The sequence below is a fragment of the Marmota marmota genome, unplaced genomic scaffold (assembly GCF_001458135.2).
Source record: "Marmota marmota marmota unplaced genomic scaffold, marMar, whole genome shotgun sequence".
NCBI lineage: Eukaryota > Metazoa > Chordata > Mammalia > Rodentia > Sciuridae > Marmota > Marmota marmota.
Window position 1 is genome coordinate 12,596,186 of NW_026000019.1, and position 14,810 is coordinate 12,610,995.

The window sequence follows — 14,810 nt, forward strand, 5'->3', positions numbered from 1 at the left end:
CCCCTATCCCTACCCCCACACACTCCCCCACCCCCACCCACTCCCCGGCATTTCATCCTCAGCTGATCCAGATGGTCTGTGGGTGCTGGGAGCCAAACAGTATAGGAAATTGGTCGTTTCGTAAGCTCCTACAGACTCTGTCCCTAATTGCAAACCCATTTGGGACATATTCTGAAGCAAGAGGCGTTTCACTAACCACGAATTCCTAAACAGAGAGAGAGAGAGAGAGAGAGAGAGAGGAGAGGAGAGAGAGAGAGAATCAGCACTTCTGCCCTCTCCCCTCTCTGCCCCTCACCTGTCTCCTCCTCCCCTCAACTTGCTGGAGAACAAAAGGTCACATCCACCAGTCACCTGCCAGAAGCCCCCAGCCATTGTTCTCCTAGCAACAGGAATTGCCCCAGCAGCAGTGGTGCTCAGCTCCCTCTGCCCAGCCGGGGTGCTCCCGTTGCTAGGAGAACATGAACTCGGGTTTAAATCTGCAACCTTCTTTGAGGTCATCACTTTTTCTCAGCTGCAGACACATCAAGGACGATGGCAATGGCGAGATGCACAACACTGGGCCCAGGGGGACATTCCCAGCCTCAGAGGAGACTACCGCATTGTGCTTTTTCTCCTTCTCTTTTTCTCATTTTGTCCCTTCTCTTGAATTCCAGATTGAGCCACCAAGCACATAAACAAACGAGAACTCTGGAGAACTGGCTGTTGGACAGTGCACACCCAACTATTGCCGGACACTTTCCTACACAGCACAGACACGTCTGGGAAGGAAACAAAGACCCTAACTGGGCGGCCTTGGGGGAGATGGCATCTGGGGGAGGAAGGGTGAGAAGTCCATCAACAGATTGATACACAGATCAATCAGCCTTCTCCAGACAACAAGACCAGTAGGAAGGGACAGACTGGATGTGATGTATAGATACAAATGTGTGTGTGTGTGTGTGTGAATTATACATCAGCATAAAGAGACTTATTTCAAGGAATTGCTCACACAGTTGTGGGCACCAGCAAGTCTGATATCCATGGAGCAGGCTGGCAGGCTGCAAACTCATGCAGGAGTCTTGGGGCAGAAGTTCTTCAGTTTTGCTTCTTCTAAAGCCTTTCAACTGAGTAGATGAGGCCCACTAAGCCATGGAGGGCCATCTCCCTTAAAGTCAACTGATTTGTAGAGGTTTCCCACATCCACACAAATACCTCACAGCAACTTAGGTTGACGTCTGGTTGAGTAACTGGGGTCTTATAGCCTAGCCAAGTCGACACATAAAACTCACCACAGCAAACAGGTCTACAATGTGTTGAACAGTGATAAGAAAATACAAGGGAGGAAAAGAAAGCAGGCGGAGGGGGCGTTACGGTTGAATGCTCCCAACCAAAACTCACGCTGGCATTCAGCCCTTTGTGGCACAGAACAGGAGTTGAAACTCAAGTCTGACTCTGGTATTGGGGGTGGATCACTGGGAGGTGATTCAGGTTGAATGAGGATATGAGGTTGGGGCCTCATCCTGTGGGACCGTGGCTTTACAAGAAGAGGAGATGAGACCTAAGCTTGGACATTCAGGGTAGCCATGCAGTGTCCTGTGCCACCTTGGGACCCTGAAGAGGGTCCCTCTAGGGATAAGGACTTCGCCAGATGCCATGGCCCAATCCTGGATGTTCCAGCATTCAGAACCCTGAACCCAATAAACAAACCTTCATCATTATAAATTATTCAGTTCAGTTAGAGAAGCAGGAAATGGACCAAGTCAGACAGGAGGCCCCAGGCAGTGGGGAGAACAGGGGACTCATCCACCTGAAATACAGCATGCTGATCAGTAAGGACCACCTAGGCACCTCGCTCAAGAGGCCCGACAGAAGCCCCACTGAGTCCCAGATCTGCTGGATCCTGCTCAGCTGTACCACCACCCAGGACAGAAGCAACCCACTGGTACACCTCTAATTAGTATTTCTTGACAGGCAAAGCCAACCGCAGGTCCAACCCCGGAGCCTCACCATTCCCAATGCTCCTCGCACTCCTGCCTCAGAGCCTTTGCCCATTCTGCATCCTCAGCCCACAAGGGTCTCTTCCTGGCCATCTACTGCCTCTCTCCCCACATCCCACCCAGAAACACAACCTTGGCTGCTCATAAAACAGCACCCGCCTATCCCTCCCTGATCCCCTAGCCTATCTTCCACGTCTTCACGGCACTTGGGTTAAATTTGTTTCTTTGATGATTATGTATTTCTTCTCACCTAAACACAGGGACCAAGGACTCTGGGTTTTTGATTTTTTAATGTTTTTATTCGTGTATTATAGCTATACATTATAGTTAGATGCATTCTGACATATTCATAAATACGTAGAATTTGCTCCATTGCAATTCCATGATTTGTTGAATTATAATCATGGCAAAATAATACAAAATGTCCCATCTTAAAATGTATGATTCAGTGGCCTTGGCTACGTTCACAGTGCTGTGTGATATCCCCACTCTAGGTCCAGAACATTCTCACCACCGCAAAAGGAAACCCAAACCCACTGAGCAGTAACACGGTTCCCCCCTCTCCTGGCCCATGCAACCGTGGATCTGCTTTCTGTCTTTACGGATTTGCCTATTCTGGGTATTTTATATAACAGGACTCGTACAACATGTGGCCTCTTACGTCTGCCTTCTCCCACTCAGCGTGATGTTAAGTTCGTCCATGCCGCGGTATGTGTCAGTACAAGTTTCACTTGTGGCTGAAGAATATTCACGGTGTGGACACCCCCCTTTTTGTCTATTCAACCACTGCTGAATATTTGGATTGTTTGCACCCTTTTCTGCCAGAAATGACACCACAGTGACCATTTCCGCACCGCCTTTGTTTGAAGGGGACAGTTTTGATCACTGTGTCCCAGACCTGCACAGGGAAGAGCTCAACAATTAATAGCTGTGGACAGTTTAATCTTCAAGCAAATAAATAAGAGGCAGAGTTTGTCATCTAATTTCCTCCAAGCCTCTTCTTTCACCCTCTCTGCCACAGCAAGGATGGGGACCCTTGTGTGCATCCTCCCCAGTACCCAGACCCTGAGTGTCCTTGAGCCAAACCCAGATGGCACTCTATCCAATGCCTGCAGATGGGCAGGGGTCCAGCAGGGCTCCTCACCAGCTCTCTGCTCCCAAAGGAAGCACATCCAGGCCATGGAGACAAATGGGCCCTTCTGATTCCCCTACAGTGATTCCACAATCCTGGCACAACTGGACAAGATGTCCACGATGTGGAAGAATCTATAACCACTGGAGGAGGAGGAAGACGGATCATAGATCCAAAGCCTCAGGATGGATGGGCAGATGATGCTGCAGGTCAGGGAAATGCACGGCATCGGATGGTCCCTAGCACGAGAAGGTGCCAACTTGCATGACTGTGGTGCACATTGGAATAGAGCCCAGGCTCTATCTTTCCTCTGCATGTGTGTCTCTGTGCTCCCTGTTTATAAGGATACAGTTAGGTGGTTAGCTTTAACCATGAGCAGGTGGCCAGAGGGAAGGTCATTGAAGGGTGGTAACTTGGAGCACTGGAGACAAATGCACTGGAGAGAGTCCATAGGTCAGAGGAAATTTTATCAAAACAGGCGAGCAGGTGGAAAATGGGAACTAGAAGCCAAATCTCCCCCAGCCATAGTTAAGTATAACCCCTTAGGGAACTACAGCTTTAAGATGATGTCACACCAGCCCTGTGGCCAGGTTGTCATGACCCTCCCCTTGAATCAGGTCATCACTGAAACCTTTTCTCACCCACCCTTTGTGACCAGGTCATCATGACCCTCACAAAGGAAATTTGGTAAGAGCTGATAAAGGGATAATAAGCTACTTGAGGGATGTGAGACACTAGAACAAGAACCAAGGGACCCCCAAATCCTCAAAGACCCCAACTCTGGAAGAGCCACACCATCCTCTCCAGAGGCACCTGTGCAGCTCCTATATGCTGCGTGATCCTCACTTCTCACTCTTCCCAATAAATTCCTGTCTGTTATTCTTGGAGACTCGCTTGATATTCTCCAGCAGGATCTTAAGAACTGGTAACTGGTTGCCGCTTGGCTCCTTGGACCTCCTCTGCCACAGACACCAGTCACACTGGCTTAGGGCCCACTCCAGGACTTTGTTTTAAATGATTATCTCTGTGAGATCCTATTTCCAAATAAGATCACGTTCTGAGATACAGGGGTCAGGACTTCGACCAATCTTTGTGGACACACAATTCAACCCAGAATGGCAAGAGATTAACAAGCTTTTTTCTGTGAAGGGCCAAGTTTTTCTGTAAATATTTGAGGCTCATGGACCTTACTTTGTCGCAACTACCCAATTCTGCTATTGTAGCACAAAACCAACCATGGCCAACACATAAATAAATGAGCATAATTTGTTCCCATAAAACTTATTTACAAAAAATAAGTTGATAACCAGCTCATTTGATTTGGCCGCCCACAGTCTACAAAATTTCTAAGTTAGGAGACCATTTTTTAAGCAAGACTCAAGTTTCTATAGCCTTTCTGAGAGAAGGGACTTGGCTAGGGAAAGAAAAATCAGGAGCAGTGCTAGAGTGGGAATCAAAGTCCTTGAGCCCAAAGACATGGGGTCAAGAGGAGGGAAGCAGACAGAGTCCCTGCATGGAAACCATACAACATGCATTGCTTGCCCACAGGCTCTGGGCACCGGTCTTGCAGATGAGGAAACTGAGGAACAGGAAGGCCAAGGACTTGCCAAGAGAGTTGGAGCAGGATTCAAACCCTTCACTCCTCTCAGGGTGGGGACCCAGTAACTCCAGAGGACTAGAAAGCAGCAGGTCAGGGCTCTGGGGGCTGGGTACCTAAGGGTGAGGTCTCCAGGTGTTAGGAGATGCAGGACCAGAGAGCCTGAGATCCTGAAGAGTGGTGCTGGAGTCAGAAACGGGTCAGTCACTCACCACCCTGCCTCTCCATGAACTTCCCCACCTAAGGAAGCTGTGTCCACACCTCTGCCGAGAAAGCAAAGAGATGCTGGCACCTCACTCAAGCCAACTCGGGTTTTATCAGTTATGTTAAACACAACGTAATCAGTAAATATTCAGGGAATCTTGTTCAGCAGGATCATAAAGGAGTAAAAACAGAAGCAAGACCAGGGTACTAATGGCGGCAAGCTAGCTGTGCCCCGCCCTTGTTGGCCTGTCATCTTCACACTTCATTGAAAATCCATTAAAACAACTGCTGGGCCATTAACCTTGACTTTCAAATGGAAGCTTCCCTTGGGCACAGTTTTGTGACTAGGGTCCCTTCATTAACACTTAGTGTAATTGCTTGTGAGTGGTTAATGGTGATTACACACCACTCCTTAAATCCTGGGCGGGGCCAGGTGGGGGCCCTGATGGAAGATGGGACCTTTCCTTTGCATCTTTTTTATTACTAATATGTGGATTTATCCCCCTCAGGACAGATAATATATTAAAACTTGAATTTTTAAAACAAATAGAGGGCCCATCACTCCTTCCAACTACAAAAGAATTCACCATAGGATTGTTTCAATTTGTGAGTTCCCAAAGCAATCAAAATTATTTGATTTACACAGTTTCCATCTGCTAGCATCTTTTCCAACTTATGACTCCAGCATAAATGTTACACAGTATTTGAAAAAGAAACACACTGGCTAATTAGTACCCTAGTGACTGCTAAGCACAGCTAAAGGCTTACATTTATAAACAAGGTGGCCAGCAGGCATCTTTTAAGGACACCTTGAAGTTCAGGTCCAAAGCCTGAGACAAGTCTATGAGCTGAGGGGACACATGATGAACCAACGGGGACACCAATTAGAGATGAGGGGACCTGAGATCAGACTGCAATTCGCAGCCACTTACTGAGTGCAGAGGGGAAACTCCTGCTTCCAAAATACAGGTTCCTTCCCTCTGTACCCCAGCTGCAGGCAGGGAAAGGAACTACCCAGCTCCACTTCAGAGACCTGCCTGTTACAAAGCCTGGAGGTTATTCAAGACCTTTCCCATAAATGAGTGGCTTTCTCTTTCAGCCTCCAGTGCTCTGCATTTAAAGGGCAACAAAGTCTCTGTGCTCAGCTCAATAGCATTTTGTTCCTCCCTATTCAGGAATAGAGAGTGAAGGATTCCTTGCCTATGGTGAAGTCATCTGTAGAACTGGATTTTGCAAATAACTTATTCTTAGTGACTGTTTCAAGAGTAAATTCAGGGCTGAGGATGTGGCTCAAGCGGTAGCGCGCTCGTCTGGCATGCGTGCGGCCCGGGTTCGATCCTCAGCACCACATACAAACAAAGATGTTGTGTCCGCCAAAAAGCTAAAAAATAAATATTAAAAAAAAAAAAAACTCTCTCTCTCCACTCTCTCTTAAAAAAAAAAAAAAAAAGAGTAAATTCAAGTTTACCCCCACATTCACATCCCACTCAGCCTCTTGCAGTTACTCGGACAGAAGGAGTGGCACACAGTTGACATGCTGAGAATTGCCCAGTAACACCACCATGCAGACTTGTGTCCCACTCGTTGTCCAAGCAGGGAAAAACAAGCCACCCAGCATGGTGGTTCCCAGGATTTAGTACATCACCTAACAGAGATGTCCAAAAAGTGTGGAGCCCTGAAGAGGATTGCAAACGTGCTACTTCCAAAATAAGAACACCTGACTAATCAATATCATCTGGGGCTGGGGGGGCAGCTCAGTGGTAGAGTATCCTCCCAGCCTGAGCAAGGCCCTGGTTCAATCCTCAGTTTTGCAAAAAATAAATAAATAATCATCTTCCAAGGCCATTGCTTCATAAAAAAATGAATATATTAACACTAACAAAGTCAGAAGGACAATCTCTAAGCATTCCCTTTAAAAAGACAGTAGATAATCAATCTTACATTAATTTTTTTGTAAGAAAAAATGCATGCTATGCAGCACTCTACCACTTAACTACATACCCACCCCATTTTATTCTATTCTATTCTATTATTTTAAGACAGGGTCTCACTAAGTTGCCAGGCTGGTCTCAAACTTGCAATCCTCCTGCCTCAGCCTCAAAAATAGCTGAGAATACTTTACATATTTAAAACCTACTTCATACTTCTCTTATCTTGCTACATATTGGTGAAATTTTTCCGCATAGACCTACATACATCAGTGCAGAAACACAGTCAGATTTTAGAAACCACTATATGTTGTCTTTGTCGTCTAACGTAGCAGGCACTAGACCCACTTGCAATGCGGCTAGACCAAACTGAGACATCCATAAAATTCACAGCAGAGTTCCAAAATAAGAATGCATAATGACTCATTAATAATTTTATATTGGTGATATGTTGAAATTATAATATTTTTGATATGTTGGATTAAATAAAAGATATCATTAAAATGGGTTGAACATGTATTTTCCTTGTTTATGTGGCTCCTAGGGATCTATGTACATCTTTACAGAGGTAAATTACAGCTTCTGATAATATATATGTTTTATATATTTGGCATTGCAATACCAAATAAATAGGACTCAAATGTATGTTTTCATGCAGGGAAAAGGGTCTCAGGGTTTCAGGCTGTATGCTGATGCTCATTATGGACACTAGAGGGCAGTGGTGTATATAAAATGTTAGCACTCACACAGCCATTGACAGAAGACCCCTCCCCTAGGCAGAGCCACTGCAGGGTAAACACTAAGTAATTATTAAAGCCCATTCTTCACCCCCTCCCTCTTATGTGCCATATGCCTGGGGAAGAGAAAGACCCCAGAGGACTGGATAGAGCCAGAGCTAAGCCCTTAAACTGTGTGGCTCAGAGCAGCAAGGCAGGAAGGCCATGCTGTGAAAGAACTCAGATGTCCAAGGGCAGGTGTTCAAAGAGCCAGGCTGCAGAACAAGGTTTGCCTTCCTGGCTCTGCTACTAATGAAATGCATTGCCCCAAGCAAGTCACTGGGCCTGAGCTCCCTCCTCTCCTGAGTGAGGAGGAGGATCAAGGGGAGCTTTAACACGGCCCCCTCTGTCGGCATTCTGTACTTTCCAGACTAAACCCCCGGGGCCTGGTGATGGAGCTGCCAAATGAGTTCTAATCATACGCCTTCCGGGCACAATGGTACTCTAAGCTCGGGCTGCAAGGGTCCTCCCCTTTCCAAACATTTAACAATAATAGCTAAAACACAAAAATCAAAAATTTTACCATCAAAGCCTTGCACAAAAAGATCAAGGGTCAGGGAAACACAGAACCAACACTATAGGCAGAAATGAGGCTGGGTCCTGGGCTCCAGGTCAGAGGGCAGGCAGAGGCTGCAGAAACTTTCTCCTAGGTAAGAGGAGACTACCGCATGAGAAGGGTCTCCAAGCCAGAGACTGCTGGGCTCCCACACTTAAGGACCAGACATTGAAAAGATGAGGGCTGAGGCTTGTACATATCTTGTCCCAATTGAGGAAGAATGTGGCCCACTGAAGGAATCTGCCACATCCTCAAAGAGCGTGGATGCCTGCGCTGACCATAGACAATCTGGTTCAGAACTGGGGTCTCTGCGGACCAAGAAAAAGCTCCTATAAAACCACAAGCCCGGGAGGGGATGAGCACAGGGAGAATAAAATTAGTAGTAACTTTCCCAAAAGCAAGACCAAGAAGGTAGCCAAAATTGAGAATGCAATGATAGGAACTGAATTCACTTCTTATGGAGTGAACATATAGTCGGGTGATTAGATAGATAAATATGTTAAGCACCTGCAATGTCCTAGACACTGTTTTAGTTGCTAAGGAAACAATAATAAACAAATCAAAGTTATTGCCCTCATGACACCTACTTGCTAGTGGAAGAACCCTTTTTGTACATTTTATAACATAAGCCCAGCATGATGGCACACATCTGTAATCCCAGTGACTCGGGAGGCTGAGGCAGGAGGATTTCAAGTTCAAAGCCAGCCTCAACAACTCAGCAAGACCCTGTCTCAAAAATAAAGTTTTTTTAAAAATCATAATATGCCAAGTAGTGAACAAGTATTATAAAGAAATGTTTAGGATTCTCAAAGATATAAAGGAATGACTTACAATCATTTATAAAAACATAAATTATGAAACATCAAATAGAAAAATAAAACTATATTATGAAAAAAAATGAGATGAAAAAATATTGACATTTAGATGCACAAACTCAATTAAACTCTATAAAGTCATTATGGAATACAGAAACATTAATTAGAAGGCAGAAAAAAATTAGAAGTCAGTACTGAAGAAATCACCCAAAATGCAAAACAAAAAGAAAAAATGTATTTTTTTAATATGAAATGGCAGCTATAGAATATAAGATAGACTGACAGGAGCCAACATACAGCTAATAAGAATTCCAGAAAAATAGAAGAGAAAGAATAAGAGTGAAGAGATGTTCAAGAAGGTAATATCTGAATTTTTCTAATATTGCAATTAGAATTCATTAAGAATTCTAGCTATGGATACATAAGAATTTGTATTTTCACTATGTTGTATCTAAATGTCCATACATTATAGTGAAACTATGAGATGTGTAAAGTTTAAAAAAAAAATTTACCAGAGATAATAAAACAAATTACCTAGAAATTTGATAGTAGCAACATCATCAGATACTAGAAAATATAGAATCTTTTAAAGTCCTGAGAAAAAGTTACAATCAATGTAGAATTCTATACCCTGCAAAATTATCATTCATTCAAGAGTGAGAGGGAAATACACATGTGCACATACATTTTTTTCTCACATAAAATAATTAAAAGTAATTACAGACCTTGGGTTCCAGGTAGAAGAATTACTAAGGAATTACTAAGGAATGATGTTACTGTGGAAATTACCAAAGTTTTGAACTGAACAACAAAAAGCACTAAACATTTTAACAATAATAATGGCTAAGATGTGTTGAGTCCAGCTATGAGTCAGGCCTCGTATTAGACATTTTCCAACCAGGACATCTGTCAGCCCTCCAACTCCAGTTATGCACTAGATTATGTTAACCCTTTTTTTTTAAAGGATGAGAAAACCTTTTGGTAGAACAAAGTAACCAGGCTCTTGGGGACTAAATGTTTTTCTCAAAATTCATATGCTGAAGCCCTAATCCCCAATGCGATGGTATTGGGAGGTTAAACCTCTGGGAGGTAATTGGCTTCTGATAAGGCCATGAGCATGGAACCCATGATGGGATTAGTGCTCTTGTAAGAAGAAGAAAGGACACCAGAGCTCCCCTCTCTGCCATTCAAGGACACAGCCAGAAAGCAGCAGGCTGCAATCCGGGAGGAGCACCCTCACCAGAACCCAACCATGCTGGCACCCTGATCTCCACGTCCAGCCTCCAGACTGGGGGAAACAAATGTCAGTTGCCTAAATCACCCAGTCTATGCTATTCTGACATAGCAGCCTGAACTAGAACTTGTACATAAGAGCCTGGGTCTGTACCAAGCCAATAGAGCAAGAAGAACAAGAGCAGGTGGAATTCTTACTGGCCCTGGGGAATAAGAATGGGGACCTGGGCCAGGTACATTTTTTTGACAGGGAGGAAGTGGACAACCTTCTAACTCAGAAGTAGTTCATGCTGGTGATGGCCTTTCCCCTGATCACCTTTCCTTAAGCCTAGGCTGCGTTTCCCTCATCTGAAATACTAGAGTATCAAGAACCCCTGCCCAGCTTTAAGCCAGAACTAAATTCACATTGTAAACAGAAACATTTACAGAATCCCATACTTGCACTGGAGGTTGGCAGTCCTGCAACCTCCTGGGGGACTTCCAAATATACTCTCCCCTCAAATTCCTATTCAATTGATCTTTGCTGCTACCTGAGCAACAGGATTATTTAAAGCTTCCTATTATTAATCACAGTGGAGAACTAGTGGCCCAGGACTGCATAAGACAAAGGAAAAATGTTCTTGCTGCACCAACAGGCTGCACCTGGGGACGGGGGCCTGGAGGCCCCTCCAGATAGCCAGGGCAGTGCTTTGGCAAACCTCAGAGGCCACTGTTCTGATGTCTTAGGGAACTGGTTCCCCTTTTTTTAGAGGAAAAGTAAAGCTCTTCTCTGAAATCAGAAAAGAGGAAGTGTAGGGTACTTGTCAGCAAAGCTGACAGTTCTGCAGGAGTGGGGGAGGGGTGCTTTCTCATCACTTGACATCAACAAAATTAAAGAGCAGCAACCATGAGTAAGAACGGTGTTAGATTACACTTCTGGTTTGCACAGCCTCACATGGAAACGACCTCGACAGAATGGATCTGCTGTAAAACCCTCTTCTCTCATATCTAGAAAGCATTTCTCTCCCTCTTTCCTGTGTCTTCCCCGCCACCCCCGTTCATCCCCAATGTCCCCTAAATCCTGGTCACCTCTTCCCCACCCCAGCCTCATCGTTACTGCCCCAGCCCAGCACCCCCAGGCATCAGGCTGTGCTCCTGAGCTGCTGGCCTCCCACACAACCCCCCACACAGCCTCCCCTGCCCAGTTCCTGTGGTTCAGTGTCCTGGCTGCTCATTTTCTTGGCCACTATCTAGAATAACACCTGACAGCCGTGCCCTGGTAGCTCCTCTCCTGGGACCTCCCCAGGGAAGATGGAATCGTCTCCCTGGGCACCGTGTGTTGACTGAATCATCCTCCTGTGTTCGTGACTCCCAGGGTTTGTTACATAAACCAGCCTCCTCAGCAGAAGCTTCTAGACTCCTTTAGCCTTATCTCACCCCTTCCCTCCCCATCGCTGAGGCTCACGAGCTTGGGCTCTCTGCCCCACACAGTGAGGTCACCTGTGCCCCGCCTCCTCTGACAAACTTGCTTCAAACTCTTACCACCCCCCAACACTCTTTCTTGGCACGCTCCTTTGTCCCCTCCTGCCTCCCACCCAAAGTCCTCTCCAACTACCCCCACCCACGCTCACCACCTAGGTGCTCAGAGCCCTCCAAGAGATGAACAGTCAGCCTTGCCTGGCTTCTTCTCTTCCCCCTTCATTCCATCCTCAGCCCCTAGTAAGAAGCAGAAACCTAGCAAACCTTCAGGTGACCATGCCCAGTTTGTCACTGGACTCACCCACTGTGCCCAGCAGGTACCTAGAGAAGGCTGCTGCCTGGGCTGTCCAGGAGAGAGAGCTGATCAAGAGGGATTGCCTTTCCATTGCAGTCCAGTGGCCTGGGCCCTGTCTGCTCAAATCTCCCCCTAAAACCACACAGGACACTGGGCAGCAAAGACCTGGGGACCTCCCCTCTGCCAGCTGAGTTCTTTCCTTCGTTGACCACGTACCTGCTAACTCCTGGCACCAAGCACAGTGGGACAAAGCTGGGGAAGACAGGCAGACTTCCTGGGAAGTGGAGTGGACACAGAGGTAAACAGCTGTGGCCACGTGGAAAGATGGACACTAGCACGGAAGGGGAAGAGGTGAGAGGGAAGGTATGGAGGCGAAGGGTGGCCCCAGCCACGCACTCAACAGCTCAGCCTCCTTCTGCAGCCTGCACAAGTCTCAGCTCCCACTGCCCCCTCAACCTCAGGGACAAGGACTGTGCCTTTGATAGAACTGGACGTCAACAGCCAGCCCTGGGCTGCACAGAACATACCTCCAACAGGGACTGTGGGGGCGATTTCTGCCCTGCTCCCGAGCATGAGGGGCCCCAGCCAATGCCACGGGAAGAGGAGGAAAGCCAGGCTGCCTGCTCCCACCCTTCACACTCGAGGGGGCCATGTATGCTCTGATGGCAGTGTGACCCTCCCAGGGCAACTGGTGGGAGCGGAATACAGGAACATGCCCAGACTCCAGGGCTTCCTGACAAACTGGCATAGAAGTCCTTAAGGGAGCTGCCTTCCTCACCACGATTCCAGCCCCACCTGCTTGGCCTGCAGAGGGAGGCCTGGAGACTCCCTCCCAGGATCCTCAGTGGGCGTACAGTACACGGTTTGGTAAGTGGCAGGTGGTGCTGAGGTGGCTGGGTGGTTGTGGTCTGCAGGCGTGTGTGTGTTGTGGTTCCTGGTGTGTGTGCTTGTGTGGTGCTGTAGTTGTGGGTGTGTGATCACATGGGTTGCGGTGCTGCTGTGGCCGGGAAGTGGTGTGGCTGTGGCAAGCATTCTGGTTTCTTCGTGACAGACCAAGTTGGAGGCCAGCGGCTGGGGTGCGGTGGCTTCTGGACACCTGAGGCCAGCCAGCTCCTCACACAGCGGCGCCAGGATGTGCCCAGGCAGGCAGAAAGGGGCGGGCAGCGAAAGGAGGCTGTCTCTGTGAGCACTTGGGGAGGGAAGCACCCCACTCCCCAGCCCCACAGCCCTCCGGCTTTGGCCGTGGGTGACTCCCCAGCACAGCTGCGTGGGCCACTTACCCACAGATGAAGCCAAGTCCAAGTGCTTTAAAACCCTGAAGGTGCTCCTCCACCCAGCACGGCTTCCGTTCCCCGGAACACGTTCCTGTGCAGAAACCCATTATCTGCACCACCAAAAATAGCCCCTGTCCCAATCCCACTGCCTTGAGGTGCGTCATGCAAGCCCAGGCACGCGGCGCTGATAGCCGGGGCGGGCCGGGCGGGGGACACGACACGTGGGGAGACGTGTACCTCGGTCCCCCGCGAAGGCCTAAGTGCATCCAGCTGTCCGCCTACCTCCTGGACCCTGGCAGGGTGCGCCGGCCCAACCCTCCGGGAGGCGGGGCCTGGGCATCTCCTTGCTGGACTCCACCCACCCCTCTTACAAGAGCCAGGTGAGTGGAAGAGAGCAGCGAGGCAGGCAGAGACCCTCAGCCCTCGGTCTCCAGCTGGAACTTGACAGCTGCCTCAGGGAACCTAAGTCTTATGCAATACACCTCCCACCTCCGGACCCTGCTCCCAATGGTAAAGTTGTTGCTTTAAATTTATTAAAGCATGGTCCAGTAGTCAAATGCACAAAAGGAAAGACAGCCAAATACCCCCTTCCCATTCTGTTCCCTGAGCCACCCAGAGAGAGTCTATAAAAACACCAGCAAATACATGAACGCACGCAGGAAGGCGGCAAGGTGATGAGAGTACCAGCTCTGGAGCAAATTGCCAAGTTCAAGACCAGGCACCAGCTAGTACATGACCTTGGACGACCTCCCTGTGCCCCAGTTACCCCATCTGCAGAATGGGATAAAATCACAGTGGACTTTTTCTGGGAATGTAGCAAGTTTCCACAACACCCATTGTTGCAATGTGTGTTCTTTTCTTTCCATTTCACAGAAATAGCACCCTGTTTTGCACACAGTTCTGTACCTCACCTTTTTCATTTGAAAATCTATCTTGAAGCTTATTTCCATATCAGTAAATAAAAAGTTTCTAGAGTCTCAGTGCACTGGGATTTATTTAGCCAGGTTTTTTTGGGGGGTGGGGGGGCAGTGGTTTACAATCATTTACTGTTTCAAACAATGTTGTAATGAATAACTTTGTACATACTTCATTTTGCCCAAAAGTGATTAGGATAAATTCCTAGAAGTAGAATATGGGTATATGCATTGGTAATTTTCACCATCCACAGAGGGTGTACAGATTGAAGGTCCCATAACAACATATATGAGTTTCTGTTCCCGTTACCGTCACCAACAGAGTATATAAAATTTTCTAGCTTTTGTCAGTTTGGTAAGTAATACATGGTAAATGCCATCTCTCTGTAGTTTTACTTTACAAGTTCTCATGGTTTGAATAAAGTGAAACATTTGTGTTCCTTCTTCTGTAAATTCTCTGTTCATAATTTTGCCCACTGTTTTCTTATCATAGAGTAGGAAATTTTTATTTTTGGTTAGTAGAAGGTCTTTATGTATTACAAATATTAACATATTTTTCCTGGCTTGACATTATGCTTTTAAATTTGTTTTTGTTAGTTTTTCCATAGATAATGTGTAATGTAACACATCATTTTTTTTATATTATGGCTTC

The 14,810-nt window shown here is 46.9% G+C and overlaps 1 long non-coding RNA gene across 3 annotated transcripts in view; it reads right to left on the minus strand.

Moving 5' to 3' along the window:
* The window catches only part of LOC125618647, a 19,299-nt gene extending 5,758 nt beyond the window's left edge, over positions 1–13,541 (minus strand). The window contains exons 1-2 of one of the 3 annotated variants that reach the window (XR_007349978.1): positions 13,251–13,512; positions 12,187–12,301 (exon numbers count right to left, since the gene is read on the minus strand). This is a non-coding gene — a long non-coding RNA (uncharacterized LOC125618647). The other 2 variants (XR_007349977.1, XR_007349976.1) reach the window with 2 other exon arrangements.
* Positions 13,542–14,810: the final 1,269 nt, after the last annotated feature.